General features: G+C 38.0%; 1 protein-coding gene and 1 long non-coding RNA gene across 3 annotated transcripts in view; one reads left to right on the top strand and one right to left on the bottom strand.

The window, feature by feature from the left end:
- Positions 1–7,243, top strand: part of LOC125120191 (uncharacterized) — a 100,323-nt gene extending 93,080 nt beyond the window's left edge. The window contains exons 4-5 of one of the 2 annotated variants that reach the window (XR_007133272.1): positions 293–472; positions 3,863–7,243. This is a non-coding gene — a long non-coding RNA (uncharacterized LOC125120191). The remainder of the gene's footprint in view (positions 1–292; positions 473–3,862) is intronic. The other variant, XR_007133273.1, reaches the window with a different exon arrangement.
- PLPPR1 (phospholipid phosphatase related 1) overlaps positions 1–23,863 on the bottom strand; it is a 289,032-nt gene that overhangs the window by 88,476 nt on the left and 176,693 nt on the right. The window lies entirely within an intron of this gene.

Raw genomic sequence — 23,863 nt, 5'->3', positions numbered from 1 at the left:
TCATCTTTACGGAATAGATTAACTCAATGTGCATAAATACCATAGTGTCACTTGCACAATTTTGTTCCCCCTGGCTCTATTAACAGTTCTGGAACTTATAGACAGTGATAGTTCAGCTTTTGTCTGGACTAATCAGTGCATATTTAGAATATTTTGCCCTGATGTGATACTGCACTTAGATCAAGACAGCTATAAACTTTTAAAAAAAAGGAGCCATAAGGACTCTACATGAGAAATATTTCTGTAAAAAAATGGGAAATTAACAGTAGATATTGCTACTGTTTCGCTTGAGGTGTCACAGCACTGGAGTCTTCATGCTGTTGGGTGGAGCCACATCCTGGTGCCAAAATTGTGATCTTTTGGAGAGCTCATGCTGATCAATATTCCTGGGGCCTATGCCACTAGTGTCCTAGCCCCCACAGTGAGCCACAGTAGACCCCTGCCTCCTGAAGAGACCCTCCAAGACCAGCAGGTAGGTCTGGCCCAGGCTCCTGTGGAGCCACTGCTTCTCCCTGGTTTCCAGTGTATGTGAAATCTCATGTGCACCCTCCAAGAGTGAAATCTGTTACCCCCAGTTCTGTGGAGCTCCTGTGCTAGCTTCATGCACCAGTTGGCATGTACCAGTGCCTTCTTCTAGGAAGACTGCACAAGGCCCTGGACCAACCTCACCCATTGGGGGAAGATACCAGAAGAAAGAGGAACTACAATCCTACAGCTTGAAGAAAGGAGATCACAAACACAAAAAGCTAGACAAAATGAGACAGCAAAGAAATATATTCAAGAAGAAGGAACAAGACAAAACCCCAGAAGAACAGCTAAGTAAATCAAAAAGCAAATATATGCCAAGAAAATGGAAAACCTAGAAGAAATGGACAAATTCTTACAAAGGTACAAACTTTCAAGACTGAACCAGGAAGAAGTAGAAAAGATGAACAGACCAATAACAAGTACTGAAATTGAAACTGTGATTTAAAAACTCCCAACAAATAAAAATCTAGGATTATATGGTGTCACAGTTGAGTACTATCAAATATTTAGAGAGGAGTTAATACCTATTCTTCTGAAACTCTTCCAAAAAACTGCAGAGGAAGGAACACTCCCAAACTTATTCTATGAGGCCACCATCATCCTGAAACCAAAAGCAGACAAAGATACCACAAAAAAAAAAGTATAGGCCAATATCACTGATGAACACAGAACATAAAAATCCTCAACAAAATATTAGTAAACCCCATACAAATATACATCAAAAGTATCATACACTATAATCAAGTAGGATTTATCCAATGAATGCAAAGATTCTTTCATATCTGGAAGTTAATCAATGTGATACACCATATTAACAAATAAAAGAATAAAAACCTATGATCATCTCAATTGATTCATAAAACACTTTTGAAAAAATTCAATACCCATTTATGATAAAACTTATCCACAAAGTGAGCACAGAGGGAACCTACCTCAACATAAGGACCATATATGACAAACTCAAACCTAAAATCACTCTCAATGGTTAAAAGCTGAAAGCATTTGTGCTAAAATCATGGAGAAGTCAAGGATGTCCACTCTTACTACTTTTATTCAACATAGTTTCAGAAGTCCTAGTCACAGCAATCAGAGAAGAAAGAGGAATAAAAAGAATCCAAATTGGAAAAGTAAGAAGTAAAACTGTCACTGTTTGCAGATGACACAATACTATACATAGAAAATCTTAAAGATGCTACCAGAAAACTATTAGAGCCCAAATTCAGTAAGTTGCAGGATACAAAATTAATACACAGAAATCTCTTGCATTCCTATACACTAACAATGAAAGATCAGATAGAGAAATTAAGGGAAAAAAAACATTACTATCATGCCAAAAACAATAAAATTCCTAGGAATAACTTTACCTAAGGAGGTAAAGACCTATACTATGAAAACTACAAGATATGGATGAAAGAAATCAAGGATGACATAAACAGATGTAAAGGTACACTATGCTCTTGGGCTGTAAGAATCAGTATTGTCAAAATGACTATCCTGCCCAAGACAATATACAGATTCAATGCAATCACTATCAAATTATCAATGGCATTTTTCACAAAATTAGAATAAACATTTAAAAAATTTGTATGGAAACCCCAAAGACCTTAAATAGCCAAAGGTAAAAAACAAAAACAAAAAAAAAGAGCAGGAAGAATCAGGCTCCCTGGTTTCAGACTATACTACAAAGCTACAGTTATCATAACAGTATGGTACTGGCACAAAAATAGACATACAGATTAATGGAACAGGATAGAAAGCCCAGAAATAACTCTATATATGTATGGTCAATTGATCATGACAAAGGAGGCAAGAATATACAATGGAAAAAAGACAGTCTCTTTAGTGCTAGGAAAACTGGACAGCTACATGGAACAGAATGAAATTAGAACATTCTCTAACACCATACACAAAAATAAATTCAAAATGGATTAAAGATCTAAATGTAGGACTGGATACTATAAAACCAGAAGAAAACATAGGACAGGACACTTTTTGACATAAATCACAACAATATCTTTTTTGATCCATCTTCTAGAGTAAAGAAAATTAAAAAAACAAAAACAAATGGGACCTAGACGCTTTTGTACAACAAAGGAAAATGTACACAAAATGAAAAGACAACCTATGAAACGGAAGAAAATCTTTGTGATTCAAATGACAAGGAATTAAATCTCCAAAATATACAAGATGATACAGCTCAATATTAAAAAAAAAAACAAATTAAAAAAACAGGCAGAAGATCTAAATAGAAATTTATCCAAAGAAGACATTCAGATGGCCAAAAAGCACATGAAAAGATGGTCAACATCTCGAAGTATAAGAGAAATGCAAATCAAAACTACAATGAGGTATCACCTCACACCAGTCAGAATGGCCATCCTCAAAAAGCCGACAAACAATAAATGCTGGAGATGTTGTAAGAAAAGGGAACCCTCCTACACTGTTGGTGGGAATGCAAATTGGTGCAACCACTGCATAAAACAGTATGGAGGTTCCTCAGAAAACTAAATATAAAACTACCATATGATCTAGCAATTCCACTCCTGGGCATATGTCAAAAAAAAAAAAAAAGTCAAAAAGACACATGCCAGCCCTATGTTCACTGCAGCACTACTTACAATAGCCAAGATATGAAAACAACCTAAATTTCCAACAACAGAGGATTGGGTAAGGAAGATGTGGTATGTATATGCAATGGAATATTACTCATAAAAAAGAATGAAATAATGCCATTTACAGCAACATGGATGAACCTAGAGCTTATCATGCTAAGCAACGTTAAGTCAGAGAAATACATATATCACATGACTTGTGTGGTTAAAAAAAAGGGAGGATACAAATGCACTTATTTCAAAACAGAAATAGACTTACAGACTTCAAAAACAGATGTATGGTTACCAAAGGGGAAAGGTGGGGGGCAGGAGTAAATTAGGAGTTTGGAATTAACACGTACACACTACTACATATAAAATAGGTCATCAATAAAGACCTGCTGTGTATCACAGGGAATTCCTCTCAGTCTTCTTTAATAACCTATATGGGAAAAGACTCTGAAAAAGAATGGATATATGTGTAACTGAATCACTTTTCTGTATATCTGAAACTAACAACACTGCAAATCAAGTATATTCTAATATACAATAAAAATTAAATTATAAAAAAGTGTATTGTAACTATGAGATATGCAGGGTGGGGGGAGGGGTAGAAGACAGAAAGTAACAATTAATATATCACTTGAAATTAGGAATTTTATACCCTACTAGCATTCTGTCCTAAATTTTTGCCCCTTTTATCTATCTCACCTTTATAGAAATCTTTGTCTTTTCTCTAACAGTTGACATTATTCTTCCTGGAGAAGAGAAGAATGCCAGGAGAAGGGCATGAGATTTGAAGAATTAAGAAGAATTATATTTGTTACACCAAGCAAAGAGTAGAAACTGCCCAATATTGGAAACTGAAAAGAGAAAAATATTGCATGAACTTTCTGCCAGAATGTTCAAAGATGCAAAAAGTTGATTTTATATGTGATGTGTTCTCTGTCACCAGGGGAAACTAAGCAATTACTAGATAGAGATGACATTAGACAGGGTTCAAGTAAATCTGGAGCATTAGATACTAAGTCCCCTCATGCCTGAATTCTATAAATACTGAAGAAAGAGGAAGACAAATATGAAGGCATTTGGAGGGACTTTCCCCATTAAATATAAACATAATGTAACAGGAATTACATTACAATAATCGAATGTTAGTTCTGGTTCACATTATGTCAGGTATAAAATTCCACTGATACCTTTAAAATTGTTTTTCTAATAAATCCAACCAAGCATGAAATAACTTCTAGCTGCTTTAATAAAGACTAATAGAGGAAATTACACTAATGAGAGGCTAACAAAGCAGACCAAGATGACCCTAAAAAGCAGGTGTCCTTTTCAGACAAGTCCAGTGAATACCATGCCTAATCTAAGTGAGGGGTTTCTGTTCTCATTTTCTCAAGAAAGGTTTTGGGAATTTTATCAGTAGGGGGCATTGGTGTTCTATCAACAGGAGAACTTGACTCAGAATAAGTACTCGATAATTCTAAGCATTTAAAAATGATCACAAATCAAAGCAGTAGGGAAACGATTTTTCTTAGAAAAATCCACATAGAAATGTCGTCTATTCTGAATGAAATTTAAATAAAAGTACAGCATGCACATATTTGGTTTTTCCAAGATAAATGAAAAATGCCAGAGGCCTTAAACGGAGAGAGAAAAATATCACAGCAGCTGCAGATTCAGCATTTCCAAGTCCTAGGAATTGGGAAGACAGCTGAATTGGCATCATGGTGAACTAGCATCACTAATGCTCACAGCTCTCATTTAGCTGTAATGAGAGTGAAATCAAATAGTTCTTTCTGTGTTAGAACTTCTCTAATACAACAAATACTGCTTTATCTTTTCTTCTCCTCTTTTACTGGCATAGGCAAAAACATATAATCGTGAAAAGAATTAGGGGAAAAGGAAAAAATCTTTAGATTTGGAATGCACAATATATGAGATAAAGAGCTACGTTTCTTCACTCAAACACATACACAACCCCAGATTGGTCATGGATGGAAAGATGGTTAAACACCAATAAAAATCAATGCAAAATTTCCAGATCTACCATGACATAAATGCTAGATGGCAGATAGAATTACTTAGGAATTATCATACTTTATAGAAAATTTTGATACTCCATTTTTCTAGCTCCTCTTTCCTCAAAAATACTTAGCTTTGTATCTTAGAAGGTACAATTCTGGGACTTAAAATTTGAGATCTTAAGAAATAATGCAAAGGAAGGATACCTCAAAACACACATATACACATACATACACCTATAGCTTTTTCTGATTCAGTTCTATTTGAAGCATGAGAAGGCTGACTATTTCCACCCTTAATGCTCATCCAGATTTTTTACGTTCATTCAACTCCTTCTAGGTATATGGCAGACATGGACTATGTACTATAAAACTTGCCTTGACCTCTGGGGCCATTGTCTGAACTCCTGGAATATGTGTTTCTATTTGGGTATATTTTTCTCAGTGTAATAAACTCTTATAGTATTTCTTCCTGGATGCTGCCTGCAGTAACAGGAAGGAAAACAGCACTACTTTAAAACAGCACCCTAAAACAGAGTGGCATTTTTACTTTGCTTTGTTTTTGAATCACCAGCCTTTGTGTTTGGTGGTAAAAAACACCCATTTTAGTTCATCAAGGGTTTTGGATCAATCAAGAGAGAGAGAAGGTGTCAGAAAGATCAAGAGAGTCCTGTGTTACTACTAAAGGTTAGGTCAGAGGATATGGCTTAACTAGATCTTCTCAAACTGAACCACAGAATTAAGTAGACTTACCTACTCAGTCACAGACAGCTAGAAAACCACAGTCTTTCCCCACAGAAAAGGCATAGACTAGAACACATGTTTCTTCTGGTGTCTGGCTCCCAAGGGGCAGGAAGGAGAAAAAAGCTGAGCTATACGTGCCCAGGTCTTCTTCCAAATTCAGCAAGGGTGAAAATTCCACCCCAGGGGAAGGGCACCTGAAGGGGTAGAGAGAGGCCCTTAGAGATATCTCTTCATGCAAAAGAAAATACCAGGAGTGGGAAATGTGCTTCCGAGAGCATAAATCACCTCAGTTCATTCTTGTTTGGTAGGATGAATTGGATTTTATAATAATGAAATTTATTATAAGTAACAGAACTCCGCATCCATGTCCTTAATCTTTAAGCAGACCACATTTCATCACCCTGATGAATACATCCTGGTTTTATTCTGGAATGGCTTGAAATGAGAAGTGCTATGTCTGGATTTTCCTATCCTTTATTGAGCCCTTTAATGCATTTAATTTTCAGAGATAACTGGATCCTTTCCAGGGGAGGGAGGAGAGAAGTACATAGACATCTGTAATGATTTCTGACAGCGTGACATGGAGCACTGATTTTTACAGCAGTAGCCAAAATTACAGTAATTAGAGAAAATATCCACATCTTTATAAACAGAGTGTTAACTGATTCAAAAGGAACTTAATGAGAACTTACAAGAGGAAGTGCACTTTTGCTGTTCAGTATTAAACATTAATTAAAGTCAGAAGGCAATAGTCAAATTGCCTCTCCACTTCAGTCACTTGGCAAGGCATAGAAATTGGAGAGGCTTTAGAATCTGCTGACTTTGCTGGCTGTGACCCTCCAAATAGGTTCTCTAAATTTATAGTCCGATTTAATGCTGAATTTTACTTCCTGTTAAAGATTTTAAGGTCTGTTGAAACTGAGAGATAAAAGCATTCAAATGCACAGCATTTTAGACTTAGGCATCTTATTTTTAAAAAAGTATTTTAAAATGTCCTCTTTATAATTAGAATAAGTAAATGAAGCTATATCTGAAATATCATTATGATCCCAACTATGAAATAAAATTCACATAGAAAATACTAGAAGGACATACATTACATTATTGGTGGTGGGTTGCTTTTTTTGTATGACTGAACAATGAATTATTTTTTCTCCTTTTTCTTTCCTGCAAATTACTTTTATAAATGGAAGAATTAAGTTTTAATTCTAAAAGTCTGCTTATTCTTATGGAAGAGTTGAATCACTGCCCCTAAATTGGCTATAAAGTACTTAAGAGAACTACCTCTTGTTTCTAAGATCTTGAGTGGAAAATTCAATGAACTAGAAAATAATAAACATAGATAACAGTTGATTCTTAAACTGCACTTTTTTGACTGAATAATTACAGATACATTTTATTTTCACTTCAGTACAAAACCATCTTTAAGAATCAATGTGTCAAGAAGTAAAACTGTCACTGTTTGCAGATGACATGATACTGTACACAGAAAATCCTAAAGACAACTCTAGAAAACTATTAGAGCTGATCAATGAATTCAGTAAAGTTGTAGAATATGAAAATAATATGCAGAAATCTCTTGTATTTCTATACACTAACAATAATAGATCAGAAAGGAAAATTAATAAAACAGTCCCATTTACCACTGAATCAAAAAGAATAAAATACCTATGAATAAACCTACCCAAGGAGGCAAAAGACCTGTTCTCCAAATAAGACAATGGTGAAAGAAATCAAATATGATACAAACAGAAAGATATACTATATTCTTGGATTGGAAAAATCAATATTGTCAAAATTACTATCCTACCCAAGGTATTCTACAGATTCAGTGCAATCCCTATCAAATTATCCATGGCATTTTTCACAAAACTAGAACAAACATTTAAAAAATTTGTATGGAAACCCAAAAGACCCTGAATAGCCAAAGAAATCTTGAGAGGGAAACAAAGCAGAGCTGGAAAAATCAGGCTCCCTGACCTCAGACTATACTACAAGCTACAGTCATCAAAACAGCATGGTACTGGCACAAAAATAGACATACAGATTAATGGAACAGGATGGAAAGCCCAGAAATAAATTCACACACCTATAGTTCAATTAATTTATGACAAAGGAGGCAAGAATATACGATGGAAAAAAGACAGTCTCTTTAATAAGCAGTATGAGGAAAACTGGACAGCTACATGGAACGGAATGAAATTAGAACATTCTCTAACACCATACACAAAAATAAATTCAAAATGGATTAAAGACCTAAATGTAGGACTGGATACTATAAAACCAGAAGAAAACATAGGACAGGACACTTTTTTTGACATAAATCACAGCAATATCTTTTTGGATCCACCTCCTAAAGAAAATAAAAACAAAAACAAATGGGACATAAAAGCTTTCATACAACAAAGGAAACCATACACAAAATGAAAAGACAAACTATGGAATGGAGAAAAATCTTTGCATGTGATGCAACTGAAAAGGGATTAATCTCCAAAATATACAAGGTGATACAGCTCAATATAAAAAAATAAGCAAAAGATCTAAATAGAAATTTCTTCAAAGAACACATACAGATGGCCAAAAAATACATGAAAATATATTCAACATCACTAATCATTAGAGATTTGCAAATCGAAACTACAGTGAGTGGTACCACCTCACCCCAGTCAGAATGGCATCATCTAAAAGCCTACAATTAGTAAATGTTGGAGAGGGTGTGGAGAAAAGGGAACCCTCTTTCACTGTTGGTGGGAATATATGTTGGTACAATCACTATGGAGAACAGTATGGAGGTTCTTCAGAAAGCTAATATAGAACTACCATGTTATCCAGCAATTCCACTCCTGGGCATATATCTGGACAAAACTATAATTCAAAAAGGTACATGCACCCCTATGGTCACTGAAGCACTGTTTATGATAGTCAAGACAGAAGCAATCCAAATATCTATTGACATATGAGTAGATAAAGGTGTGGTATATAACACATAAAATATTAGCCATAAAAATGAAAAATGCCATTTGCACCAACATGGGTGGACCTAGAGATACTAAGTCTTTTAAAGACAAATATAACACTTATATGTGCAATCTTAAAAAAAAGGTTCAAATTAACTTATTTACAAAGTAGAAATTGACCCACCAACATAGAAAAAAAACTATGGTTACTAAAGGGAAAAGGTGAGGCAGAGGGCTAAATTAGGAATGTGGGAGTAACATACATACTATTATATGTAAATTAGATAAACAACAAGGACTACTCTATACCACAGGGAACTATAATCAATATTTTGTAATAACCTATATCAGAGAAGAATCTGAAAAATATAAGAAACTGAATCATTGCTGTACACCTGAAACTAACACAATATTGTAAATCAACCATACTTCAATTAATAAAAAGAGAATGTGTCACTGATCCAATATCAAATCTCTGACCCAATAACAAACAAGACAATCTTCTGGAAGGAGACCTAATCTCTTTTTTATTCTGAGTTAAGACCTGCATGATTTTGACTGGGCAGGTCATGGAAAAGGCCCATTTGGTCACATGAATCTCCATGCAGGCTGCAGTTCTAAACACTTTATACTGATTCCTAGGTAAATAATACAGTGACTTGGGGAGAGGGATCTTTACTCAGTTGATCCTTTCAACTCACTTATTTTGTATTTCTCTCCTGCAAATGTCCTTTAACTTCCTATTTTTCCTCCCCAGCTAACTCACTCTCCCAAAGATTTAGCTGCTGCCCTGTCTAGTCACCTTCTACCTCTACACTAAATTTACTATTTTACTCTTTTAGATGATGATGCCCCCATTTTCTAACTAGCATTTATGATGAACTTAATTGGTCTGCTTTTAAATAATCTCATCTCCTGAATATATTGCATCACCAACAGTCCCACTGGAATTTACTGTCAATTTCAACCTCTGTCCAGTTTCTCTACTTTTATATTTGAGTTTATTGATTAAGTGGGCTTTATCTGCCCTTGCTACTTCCTTATTTTTGATCCTCTCTATTCAGTTCCCTGTTTTATATACTCATTCTGTATATTTGCCTTGTTTACTTATTCTTTATTTGGAAGAGTGTCTTTTCTTTATTTTTACTTTATTTTTTCTTTTTAGGGACTCACCTGTGGCATATGGAAGTTCCTGAGCTAGAGGTCGAATTGGAACTACAGTTGTTGGGTGGCCTATGCCACAGCCACAGCAATGTGGGATCCGAGCCATATCTGCTGCAGCTTGTGGCAACACCAGATCTCCAACACACTGAATGAGGACAGGGGTTGAACCTGCATCTTTATGGTTACCATGTCATGTTCTCAACACACTGAGTCACAACGGGAACTCCCCCTTTTAACTTTTTAAAAATGTTTTTTACACAGCACATTTAAGTATGATATACTATAAATAGACCTCTGAGGCAAATGCTACATCCATTTACAGATGAAGAAATAAAAGAAACTAAGATCCAAATAAAGGATTAGAACCTAGCTCCTTGCTTTCAAAATTCAGAGTTCATACGACTTCCCTCTAAATGCATGTGACTGGCGTGGGGTGGCATGAGTACCAGAGCTTCAGTCAGATAGGCTTATGTGAGGCTTTGAAGAGGGTCCTATAGCAGATACGAAGGAAAGGGAATTTGCAACGTGATTTTTTTTACCACTCACATTGGTTTTGCCTGCCCTGTCCAATGGGCTGGGAGCTCCTTGCTAGAGCCTGTGTGTGTCTGTGTGCTTCCTCATGGCACAGAGAAAAGTGCTCCAAACACGCTAGGTATTCCTTTTGAGTTTGTTTAATTGACCTGAGGGAGTTGAAAGCATAAGCAGCACCACTGAAAAGCTAGAATCCTCACAGCTTCTAAATAACTTTGGGCTTTCCTGTTTTCATTAGATTAAATGAAGAGCACAGAAGTTTGTTTTTTTTCTCTCTCATCTCAAAATGAAATTATGTATAGCCTGAGCAACTGACCCATAATTTACCCTAAAATTCCTTTGAGGGAAAATGCTATAGGAAAGCCACAGCTCTGACTGTGGCATAAAAGAGATTTATTGATAGTCTCTCACACGCCTGTATCTGTGCTATTTTATGGGAACACGCTGAAGAATAAGGCATAGACCCTACATTGAATGAGCTTGCAGTCTAGTGAGGGGAAAGTCCTATACATGAATAATCATAAGTAGAGGAACAAGTGCAATTAAAGATGCATTTACAAGTTACAGTAGTAGCCCAGAGAAGGGTATGTCTCGTCAGAAAAGGGTTCACAGGGCAGACAAAATTTCCACTACACTATAAACCTTTCCAGGGGCAAGTCATTGCTTTTGAAGTTGTGTCTTTTTGTACACTACAAATGTTGCCAGGATTCCAGTTGTTGAGGCAAATGTAATACCCACACTTTGATTAAAATTTTAAATACAAATGGAACAGGTAAAAATCTCAGCTATAGGAATTCCCATTGTGGCTTCGTGGTTAAGGAATCCAACTAGCATCCATGAGGACGCAAGTTTGATCCCTGGTCTCGCTCAGTGGGTTAAGGATCTGGCATTGCTGTGAGCTGTGGTGTAGGTCGCAGATATGGCTCAGATCCTGCGTTGCTGTGGCCCTGGCGTAGGCCAGCAGCTGCAGCTCCAATTCGACCCCTGGCCTAGGAATCTCCATATGCCACAGGTGTGGCCCCAAAAGACAAAAGGACACACACACACACACAAAAATCTCAGCTATAAATTAGGGTGTTAAAAAACATCCCATTTCCTTTGCTGTTTTTTTTTTAAAGTCACTATCTGAATTTGACTCACCATCACACTGGGCCACAAGAAACTTATTTGTTGTAACTGCTGGGAATCCCCCTCGTCAGGATCTTAGTGCATCAGATGGGCCCTTGGGGTGATGGTTAGGGCCCAGGCATCATTTCTGGGGCTCGGAGCCCTGGGCCCTAAGGTCCAGCCTCCCATGGTGTGCCAAGAGGTCATCCCCTGTGAGGTAATGCCAACTGAGAGTTCTTCCACCCAGCAGAACATACCCCATTAGTTGAAAGACCCACCCCCTTTTTGTTCCTCTTTTCTAGTCCTGCAGAATATCCTACTCTCTGTTGGCCCTCAGATCAACCCTCTTTCCCCATCCCTCCAAGTCTTCCAGCATAATCACTTTAAGGAGTGTACAAGCTTTGAAAAAATATAACAAAAGTCAGTAAGTTTAAATAGCTTCAGCTCCTCCACCCCCTCCAGCATATAGCCCTGTGATTAACACAGCCCTCAGAGGCCCTGGCTACCTGGTTGGTATTGGATTGGAATGGGGTGGGGGGAGGTGTGTGTGGGAGTGGGAGGTAAACATTTCAGTGCATTGTTCTACTACATAAGCAGCATGTTCCCCAAGAAATTCACTTTAAGGAAAAACTGCTGTGACACCTGCCCAGAGTAAGACCATTTGAACCATCAGGTCAGACAATAAACTCAGGAACTGAGATTGCAGAGATGAAAAGCAGCCATGGACTCTTTGGCTCTGGAGAAAGAGCACTGAACTGAGGGTAGGAGACTTCTCGTACTAAGCTTACTGTGTGACCCTGGATAAGTGACATTCTCTCTCTGCACCTCAGTTTCCCCAGGTGCAAAAATAAGTGGTTTTGAGGGGTTGATCCCAAAGGCCCTCCAAGCCCCAAGATTTGCATCTGGTTTGGTGTAACAAGAATGGATCTATCATTTTTATAAAAGCATCTTAATAATAACTGTCTAAATATTTGACACTTTTAGGTTATATTGTTTGGCTAGATAAATGCACAGGACAATGAATGAGCCATGTTAAGGGTAGGGGGTGAAGTTTCCAAAGGCGAATATAGCACATAAGCAAGCACGGCTTGTGACAGGTTGTGTGAGAAGCAACTCACTCCGAGTTCTATTACTGCTCACTTCCAGTTGTTTTCATAGCACTCTCCTTCCTTTGGGTCAGCTGCACAGGAAAATTTTGCAATTGGGATGAGAAATTGTGGAAATCTGGGAGTTTATGAGTGAATCCCTGTGTGGTCACTATCTGGCTCTTGCTTTGGGTGAGCTATGTGGGACCAGAATGAGCCAGTTGGCTCTGCACGCTGAGGTGAGGCACGGCCCTTGTTAAATCTGTCTGCAGGGCCCTCTATTTTCAGAAAGCTGCAGTGTGAGCCATGCAAATACTTCACTCCACAACTGATCTGTAAGATACATTAAAGATGTCATGTACTCTAACAGAACTGACTTAATGATTCTTTTTACTTAAGGAGGATGTGCTGGTAAAATTCATTCCTCAAATGACTCCAAAAGACAGATTCTTGGACAGGCACAAATCCAGGCCCAAGACGCTAACACAGACTTTCACACCCACAGATCTTCTTCACAGTGTCTATAAACATCCACCCTAGGTCATCTACGGGCCCTTGGGGAACATCCACGGTGCATTTCTCTCCCAAGTAAACTGCCACCTGTACGCTGTCTTTGCAAAGGAGAAATAAAACCCTCCCTCAAAGACTCAATGACAGAGGTCTGAACATCAGTAACTTTGGGTTCAGTGAGAAAGGAAAAAAGAATTCGATCATCAAAATGGAAGCTTTTAATTATGTTTCCCACAATGAATGAAAATGAATGCTCAAAATTCAATAGCAGACTGTATCTTTTTGGATATGGCCCTGGAATCCTCACGAATTTCCTAGTAGAACATTTTTTAACCTTGTTAGCGTGTAACCATCAACAACAGAAAAGACATTCACCACCAGATTTATAGGGAAAATTATTTTTCCAAAATCTTTCTCCTTTATCCAGCCTCTTAACATTGTCAATTGTCAGAGGCTAAAGCACAATGGCAACTTTTTATTATTCCTCAAAATAGCTCTTCTAGGGAGGTGAGAGGCTTTGCTATTTCATCTTGATAAGAGAGGAAAAATTCAGACCCAGATATCAAGTCACAGGTTCCAACACACTAATAGGGTCAGGAGAGAAAATTGGAGAGAGTTGTTGCTATATAATTTAAAAATGTGATCTAAAAATTGACTACCTGTTTGCTACAATGAGGACATACTAGTTTGGTTATGTACATTTAGATATTATATGAATACATATTCACATATATTCATATACAGTTTTCTTTAAATTGACAAAGCCAATTGGGTATTTCATTTTACACCAAAGAAAATTTATAATTGTCATTTCCCAGAGAGGCTCAGGTTAACTCAAAATATAGCACAATTTCCTCACTCTGTATCTTAAAATGCATTTCCTAATAATCCTAGGTGGCAGATCAGGTGGAAAATAGTCTGTAGCCTCCTTTCATTGCCCCACTAGTCAAGATGGACAATCCAGAGGCTTAAGGCCCTGATGCTTTACTTAGAACTTACTATAGGTTCTCACTGACTGTAGGTGAATTAGTAAAATGATTTTATAATTGGGGAGGGAGGTGTCTCAGCATATGAGGGATGGTCTTCACAGAAGTTCTGGAAATTCTATTTTCTGGATGTCAGGACCAAAAGTATTATACACCAACCAACCTGTTCCCATGCAGATTCAGGAGATACTTGCCTCTAACAGCTGGTGTCCTCCAGAGCTGTTGACTTCCATATTGTTCTAGGAACTGTTTGCCGACACAATTTCCCATAGAGCTCCCCTATCAGAAACATGTGCAGTAGAGGATCCTGGGGAGAAGGGGTGGAAGGAGGAAACACATAGGCTTCCACCTGGTCCCATCCCCTGCCATCTTTGAGACACTTTCTCAGAGGCCTATTTCTCTGCAGAACCCATCTGAATGCTCCTGCTCTAGGCTATCTGCAGAATGACCCAAACTGTATGCAATCGCCTGTAATCTCTATGACACATCATGGGAAAAAAAAATGGCTATTTGCTTTTGTGTATACTATTGATCATGGTCAGAGGAACAAGTTTAACTCCCAATCTGTCAGAAGTGTACAGGGGTTTAGGATGGCAAGGTATAAGGTATATAGACACTGAGTTGGGTAGAGGATCTGTTGCATTTTAATGTGCCTAAAAACCACATTCTTATCAGAGCTGAAAGAAATCCGTATAATGCCCTATCAGGTGAAGAGTACACACAAATGCTATGGCTACAGTGGCTTTTCAAGATAACCCAGGAATAAGCAAATGCTCTTCCTGTTTGTTCTATTCCAGACTACAGAGTTTGAATTGTGGCAGAACCCAGTTCATGCATATTGCTGCATCATCTTTCTCTAGCAGGAATTCTTTTAGGGCACACCAACCTGGGGGCAGAGCTGAAATACTTTATGATGGGACTGGCAGACACACTGCCAGCTTGCCCTCTTTCTCAAGTGCTGCTTTAATTCCCATGTCACTGCAGGGCTGCTGCTAATTTCTCTGGGGACTCAGTGTTACTGCCTAAAGAAGTCCTGCCCTGCATTTCTGCTGAAGCAACTGCTTTACCATTGTTACAGATGCTCTTGTTACTACACGTTGATACTAATTTTCTAGGCATTGTGTGTACCACAGGGGTGGCTAAGGATCTTCTCATTATATAATGGTTTGATCTTTCCTACTTTCTCTCATTCCCTCTTCTCATTCATTCCTGGGGAAAAGGGGAAATGCTTTACATTTACTCAAATGCAAATAATGTTGAGCATATTTCTTGATACACAATAGATTTTAAGAAAATACACATTCATTTGGGGGGTTCAATTTGGGTGATGAAAAGTATAGGCTTTGGAATGAAAGACATGTCGGTGAATCCATGTTCTACTTCTTATAGGGAGTGTGACTTTGGGCAAACTCCTTCACCTTCCTGGTCTTCTATTTCTTCATTTTTTTTTTTAGGACCACACCCAAGGCATATGGAGGTTCCCAGGCTAGGGGTCGAATCAAGCTACCCCAGCTGCCGGCCTATGCCAAAGCCACAGCAATGCACGATCCAAGTCACGTCTCCGACATATACCACAGCTTATGGCAACACCAGGTCCTTAACTCACTGATTGAGGCCAGGGATTGAACTCACAACCTCATGGTTACTCGTCAGATTCATTTCCACTGCGCTACAACGGGAACTCCCTATTTCTTCATCTTTAAACTGGGATAATAATATCTACCTCACAGGGTGGCTGTATATTTGCTTGGTATACAGTAGGTGCTCAAAAACAGTAAGTCCCTTGCCTTTGCACTTGAAGAATGAAATACTATCCTGCCTTCAGTCTCCATGATCCAGACAGTTTCTGACTGACTGATAGGAACAGCTGGGAGGCCTCTCCAAGGAGCAGTAGGTGGTCCTTTGACCTAGCCCTGGCCTGGGATTAGACCTGCTCTGTGGTGTTGATTCACCACACTTTCTACTGACAGTACCCGGGCACTCGTCAAGGACTTTCCAATAATGCCAGGTAAAAGAAACAGGCTTATGATAAAAGCTCTGTAATAGAATTTCACGTATGAAATAATGAGAACTGAAGGAGAACTGCCAATTTCAGGAAATACATGAATACAGCACTGGTGTAGAAGCATATTATTTGGTCTTCTCTAGCATACATTCCCCCATCTTCTCGAATCATATTGCTAACTTTCCTTTAGAAATAACTACTTTTCAATTTTGGCTCTATAATTTAAAGAGGATTAACCCATGACTAATCCAGAGTTGAGCTTTTAATAGGTAAAGCAAATCACACATCCTGATTGGCTCAAAGCTGGGCATACAACTCAGTAAGAACCAATGAAATATTTTCTGGAGCTTAAGAGAAAAAGGAATCCACTCTCTTCTGTGGAACTATCACAAAAGACTCTCTCTTCCTTTTGGATGGTATTATATGAAGCTGTAAAGCCTGAACTATTACCATAAAGGGAAAGCCTTGATCTGCTGGCCCCCAGTGTAGAATCTGAGAATGAAGTTGGCCTTAAGAAAAGGAATTCAAAGATGGAGGAGAAAAAGTCCGTGATGAAAGTGTTTGAAATCCTGGATAAAACCTTACCTGAAACTATATCTGGACTTTTCAGTTATGTAAACTAATCAGTTTGAAATCTGTAATATAAAGCTTCAGCTGAGAGATCAAATATACTTAGGGAAAGGAAAACTCTGTGACTCTAATGGGAAAGGAAAACTCTGTGAATCTAATTACCCTCAAAGATAAATTACTTTCCATTTAAGGATAAGCCAGATCATAAGAAAGTGACTTGTTCTAAAAGATATTTGAGACTTTAACAATGTAATAACAACTAAAATGATGTAGCTCTTTGATGTTTTTCTTTGTTACTTTACTGCTTCATGTGTTATATGTATATTGTTATGAACTGAAGGTTTGTATCCCTCCCAAATTCATATGTTGAAATCCTAAGCCCGATTTGATAGTACTTGTAGGTGAAGCCTTTGGGAGGCAATTAGGTCATAAGGGTGGAGCCCTCACAAATGGAATTACTGCCCTTGTAAAAGAGACCCTCTCAGAGCTTTCTTAATACTTCTGTCATGTGAGGACACAGGAAAAATACCAGCTAACTATGAACCAGGAAGTAGGCCCCCATCAAACACCAAATATGCCAGCACTTTGATCTTGGACTTCCCAACCTCCAGAACTATGCAAAAGAATTATTGTTTAAGCCAGCCAGTCTGCGATATTTTTGTCATAGTGGCCCAAGCTAAGATACATGTAAATAATACTCTAGTTTGCGCTCAAGTAGTAGAAAGAAGGAGAGCATTGTAATTAGATCTGTATTCAAATCCAGAACTTACCACTTATTAACTGTGTAACATTTGGCAAATAGAGTCTCAATTTCCTCACCTGAAAAATGGGTTTAATAATAACTCCCTTTTAAATTACAGGTGGTAATTAATAATATTTAAATGACTTTGCTCACTTAAATGGCGTTTTTGCATAAAAGTAATCAGGAAGTCATACAGAAGTACTATCTAGAAGAGTGGCTCTAAACTAGGATTTTGCTCCTAGTGGACATCTGGCAACATCTATTAACATTTTTGATTGTCACAGCTGGAGGAGAAGTGCAGCTGACACTTAGTAGGCAGAGCCAGGGATGCTGCTAAATATCTCACAATTCACAGAACCAACCCCACAAAAAAGAACCATCCAGTCCAAAATGTCAATAAGTGCCAAGGTTGAGAAACTCAGATCTAGAAGATATACCTATTGATGTCAGGGGGTGCTCAACTTGAGCCTAGATTTGCATTATTTCCTTTCCTTCTTTCTTTTCTTTTTCTTTTTTTTTAGGTCCATACCTGCAGCATATGGATGTTCCCAGGCTAGGAGTCGAATCAGAGCTATAGCTGCAGGCCTACGCCACAGCCACAGCAACACAGAATCCCAGCCATGTCTGTCACCTACACTACAACTCACAGCAATGCCTCATCTATAACCCACTGAGTGGGGCCAGGGATTGAACCTGTGGCCTCCTGGCTACTAGTTGGGTTTGTTACCACTGAGCCACAATAGGAACTCCAAGATTTGCATTATTTCTACCAAAATACGTTGGGGAAATGAAAGAAGACAAATTAATGAGCAATAAGATAGTAGCACCAGGAGGAAAAAGAGAGGAGTTCCCTGCCCTTGTGCCAAGGATAGGGGGATATCTATCTGAAACCGATGGGTTTCAGAGTAGAGGAAGGAGCTAAGGGTGGAGCTGAGGAAATGTGGAGGTTATGGAGCACTGGAGGGGCAAACCTGAGCACCCAGCCAGGGCTCCTGATGGTGCTACAGTAAGAGGATGAGTGCCATCCCCAAGGGTAGGGGCACAGGCAGAGCTCCCTGCGTCTGCAATTATCATGAGCTGAAGCACCGTCAAAATGTTGAGACTCAGAGTCACGAGGAATAGGGCATCTTACTTTCATTAACAAGCTACTGACATTCTATAGTTTATATATCATTTTATACTTCTTAAACATATCACATTACATTACATCAGGTATGATATGTGTGCACATACCGAGGGTATCTGCAAATTCTGGCATGGTAGAGGAACAGAACACTGCCTAGTCCAGTCTAACAGACATTCGCAAGTGTAACAGAGAGAAAAAAGGTGGGATAGTCCTACAGCCCTTTTTGGCAGTGATAATCATCATGAGGTAGAAGGTTAAGTCCAAATTTACTGCATTAAATGCTTTTTTCCTCACAAAACTTCTTGGTACCAAATGGCTAGAATAAATTCAGTGTCATGCCAACCTCCCCAAATCTTGAGCAGAGTTGCTGAGAGTAACCCAGCTGGAACCACGCCGCCACTCCAGACCATCCAGCTACATATGTGGTGTCTGGAAGCCCCATTCATCTACAGTGAGAAGTGAGGACAAGGACATGACCAGGTATGAATGCAAAGCTTTCTGGCAGTAACGTGATAATGTGACTTCTCTTCCCCTGACTCCATAGGGGAGAAACTGTGTGGAGGGGAGTGTACACAACATGACTGGTTTAATAATTACCCTTTTCTCTCCTCCTCTGCTGACTTAATCAGCTTCCCTAAAGGACACAGAGATGTGTATGAGTTTGCACGTTTGTGTATCTGGTGGCAGCTTTAATTATTGCCACTTATTACCCTTGCCTGTGCTCATTCTAATTGTCTTTGTGACTTTGCTTAGCAACTTGTGTAAGACATTTCAGCAATTCTTTTCCCTTTTCTATTGGTGAAATCTTTAAAACAGTCTTTTTATTATCCCTACTTTAATAGTTTTAGTTTGCTACCCGCTGAGATTGCTGTAGTCTTAATCATTACATTTTAAAAGACAGCTGTTAGAAGTTTTAACTGCACAAATAACTGAACTAAAAATGAAATAAACTGTTTTAATTTCCCATGCTTTGCTAATAATAATAATAATAGCTAACATTTGAAACCTTTCCATGTGCAAAGCACTGTGCTATACCATGTGTGTGTATATATATATATATTTCATTTAAGTCTTATAACATCCTCAAGAGATAGACAATATAATGTTATTTCATCTATCTTGAAAAAAAGCAAATTGAGTCTTAGAGAAGTTAAGTAACTTGCCCATGGTGATGGCAGATGGGGCCCTACCAAATAGGACAGGGCTAGGACTCCAGCTTAGCACTAGACTGACACCAGAGCTGGAAATGAAAGATGGTGTTCTGGTTGTTCTCTCATTGGTTCCTTCCAGAATTTATTATAACCTATGCATAATTTTTACATGTGTGCAAACATAGCATTGACCAACTTGTCTATCCTTTTCATTTAGCAGAATACTAAAATCACTTTCCAAGCTGCTAATAATCACAAAGGGATCATTTTTATTGATAGCACACATATACTTTCTTGACTTAAGCATGCTTCCATTATAGCATATTTATATAGTTTTCAGGATTTTTTAATCTTCTAACAATTAATCTCTAGTAAACATGGAGTATTTTCTAAATTTGACATACTTCTTGGGATAAATTCCTAGGAGTGAAGCTACTGAGTCAAAGGCCAGGTGCCTTTTTATAATTCTCCAAACATCTTCTTCAAAAAGGTCTCTGAGTTATGTCCCTATGAGTGCTTTTTCAGGCTACTAGGATTTTCAGTATGGAAATATGTTATTATTTTAAGTCTGTATTAATTCAACAGTTGTCTTCTGTTAATAATCATTTCTTTGGAAATTACAAAGGTAGGACATTCATTTGTATGTGGCTCTTCGTATTAGTTTCTAGAAACTTTCTGCATGAAATAGACAAGGGCAAGCTATGCCTTATGGGCCAAATCTGGCCTACTGCCTATTTACGTAAATAAAGTTTTATTCAAACACAGCTACATTCATTCATGTATCATCTATAGCTGCTTTTATGCTTCAACTGCAGAGTTGAGTAATATCAACAGAGAATACATGGCCTGCAAATACAGCTGGCTAAATCATTTGTAGGGTAAAAAAAAATTAAAATGTGGAGCCCCTTGTTAAAAGATTATTAAGAATTTCAGAGCATTAAATCAAATGAAAGTCTCATGCCCATGAAGCTGGTCCTGCTCACAAAGCCCTTTGCTGATTATGTAGTCTTTTTGGGATACATATTAATCCAAATCTGTTAAATGGGTTTAAATGTTTTTCTTTGTCTATAATTTCATTTTTTAAGTTATGCCACTTGAAAAAAATGAACTATGCCATTTGTGTCAAAACACTGATGTTTGTTTTTATATATGACAGAATTTTTAGATAGTTTCCTTCAATAATTACTGTCCCAGAGATAGGATATATAGATAAATCTATTTTCTATTCTTTTAATGATATTATTTCTTATATTTAATTCTATTCATTAAATTAATTTTAATGTGTAGTATGAAATCTGATTATAGGCTATTCTATCCATTTTCTTACGTCTTTTTGTCTTTTTAGGGCCACATCCACGGCATATGGCAGTTTCCAGGCTAGGGGTCAAATCGGAGATGTAGCTGCTGGGCTACACCACAGCCACAGCAACGTGGGATCCAAGCCAAATCTGCAGCCTACATCACATCTCACATCAATGCTGGATCTTTAACCAGCAATCATTTAACCCACTGGGCAAGGCCAGGGATTGAACCTGTGTCCTCAGGGATACTAGTCAGGTTTGTTAACCACTGAGCCACTATGGGAACTCCTACTCTATCCATTTTTAAACAGTTACATTTCCAGTTGTAAACATTCTCCTTCTCATTGCTCAATGATGCCTACCTTATCATAAATTTCATATATATAAATTGGACAATTTTTAAACTTTTAAATCTGTTTCATTAATTCGAATCTATTGTTTGTTCTATTGTTTGCTCTATTAGATCTGTGGTCACACCAAGAATTACTTTGTCCCCATGGGACATTTGTCAGTATCCAGATGTTTTTGGTTCTCACAACTGAGGAAGGAGGTGCTACTGGCATCTAATGAGTAGAGGCCAGGGGTGCTGCTAATCATCCCACAATTTCAGGACAGCCCCACAACAAAAAGTCTCTGGCCCAAGGGTCCAGCAGGGTTGAGAAATCCTACTCTAGCTTTGTATTTTATTTACTGATGCATTACAGCATGTTTAGGTACATTAAAACACTCCCTACAAATAAAAGTCCAAGACCATATGACTTCACAGGTGAATTCTACCAAACATACAAAGAGGAACTTATACCTTTCATCCTTAGACTTTTTCAAAAGGTTGAAGAAGGAACACTACCAAAGACATTCTATGATGCCACCATCACCCTAATTCCAAAACCAGACAAAGATACCACCAAAAAAGAAAACTATAGGCCAATATCTTTGAGGAATATAGACACAAAAATTCTCAACAAAATCTTAGCCAACCGAATCCAACAACATATAAAAAAGATCATACACCACAACCAGGTGGAATTCATCCTAGGTTCACAAGGATGGTTCAATAATGCAAATCAATCAACATCATACACCACATTAACAAAAGAAAAGTCAAAAACCACATGATCATCTCAATAGATGCAGAGAAAGCATTTGACAAAGTCTGACATCCATTCATGATAGAAACTCTTTCCAAGGTTTGGAGGGAACATACCTTCACATAATAAAAGCCATTTATGACAAACCCACAGCAAATATAATACTCAATGGAGAAAAGCTGAAAGACTTCCCACTAAAATTGGGAACAAAACAAGGATGCCCATTCTCACCACTGTTATTCAACATAGTACTGGTACCAAAACAGACAAACAGACCAATGGAAATAAACCCAGACACCTATGGTCAAATAATCTTTGACAAAGGAAGCAAGAGCATAAAATGGGAAAAAGAAAGTCTATTCAGCAAGCATTGCTGGGAAACCTGGACAGCTGCATGCAAAGCAATGAAACTAGAACACACCCTCACACCATGCACAAAAATAAACTCAACATGGCTGAGAGACTTAAATATTTTAAGACAAGACACCATCAAACTCCTGGAAGAGAACATAGACAAAACATTCTCTGACATCGACCTTACAAATATTTTCTCAGGTCACTCTCCCAAAGCAGCAGAAATAAAAGCAAAAGTAAACCAATAGGACCTAATCAAACTGAAAAGCTTTTGCACAGCAAAGCAAACCAAAAAGAAACCAAAAAGACAACTTACAGAATGGGAGAAAATAGTTTCAAATAATGCAACAGACAAGGGCTTAATCTCTAAAACAGACAAACAACTTATACAACACAACAGTAAAAAAGCCAACCACCCAATGGAAAAATGGGCAAAAGACCTGAATAGACTGTTCTCCACAGATGGCCAACAAGCACATGGAAAAATGCTCCACATCACTGATTATTAGAGAAATGCAAATCAAAACTACTATGAGGTACCACCTCATACCAGTCAGAATGGCCATCATTAGTAAGTCCACAAATAACAAGTGCTGGTGGGATGTGGAGAAAAGGGAACCCTCCAGCACTATTGGTGGGAATGTAAGCTGGTACAACCACTATGGAGAACAGTATGGAGGTACCTTAGAAAAATATACATAGAACTACCATATGACCCAGCAATCCCACTCTTGGACAGGTATCCGGACAAAATTTTCCTTAAAAAAACACATGCACCTGCATGTTCATTGAAGCACTTGTCACAATAGCCAAGACATGGAAACAACCCAAATGTCCATTGACAGATGATTGGACTAGGAAGATGTGGTATATATACACAATGGAACACTACTCAGCCATAAAAAGAATGAAATAATGCCATTTGCAGCAACATGGATGGAACTAGAGCCTCTCATACTGAGTGAAGTCAGAAAGAGAAAGACAAATACCATATGATATCACTTATATCTTGAATCTAATATAAGGCACAAATGAACCTTCCCACAGAAAAGAAAATCATGGACTTGGAGAATAGACTTGTGTTTGCCAAGGGGGAGGGGAAGGGAATGGGATGGATTGGGAGCTTGGGATTAATAGATGCCAACTATTGCCTGTGGAATGGATAAGCAATGAGATCCTGCTGTGTAGCACTGGGAACTATGTCTAGTCACTTATTATGGAGCATGATAATTTGAGAAAAAAGAATGTATACATGTATGTGTAATTGGGTCACCACACTGTACAGCAGAAAAAAAT

Source organism: Phacochoerus africanus, chromosome 2 (assembly GCF_016906955.1).
Source record: "Phacochoerus africanus isolate WHEZ1 chromosome 2, ROS_Pafr_v1, whole genome shotgun sequence".
NCBI lineage: Eukaryota > Metazoa > Chordata > Mammalia > Artiodactyla > Suidae > Phacochoerus > Phacochoerus africanus.
This window is presented reverse-complemented; position numbering and strand designations above follow the sequence as displayed.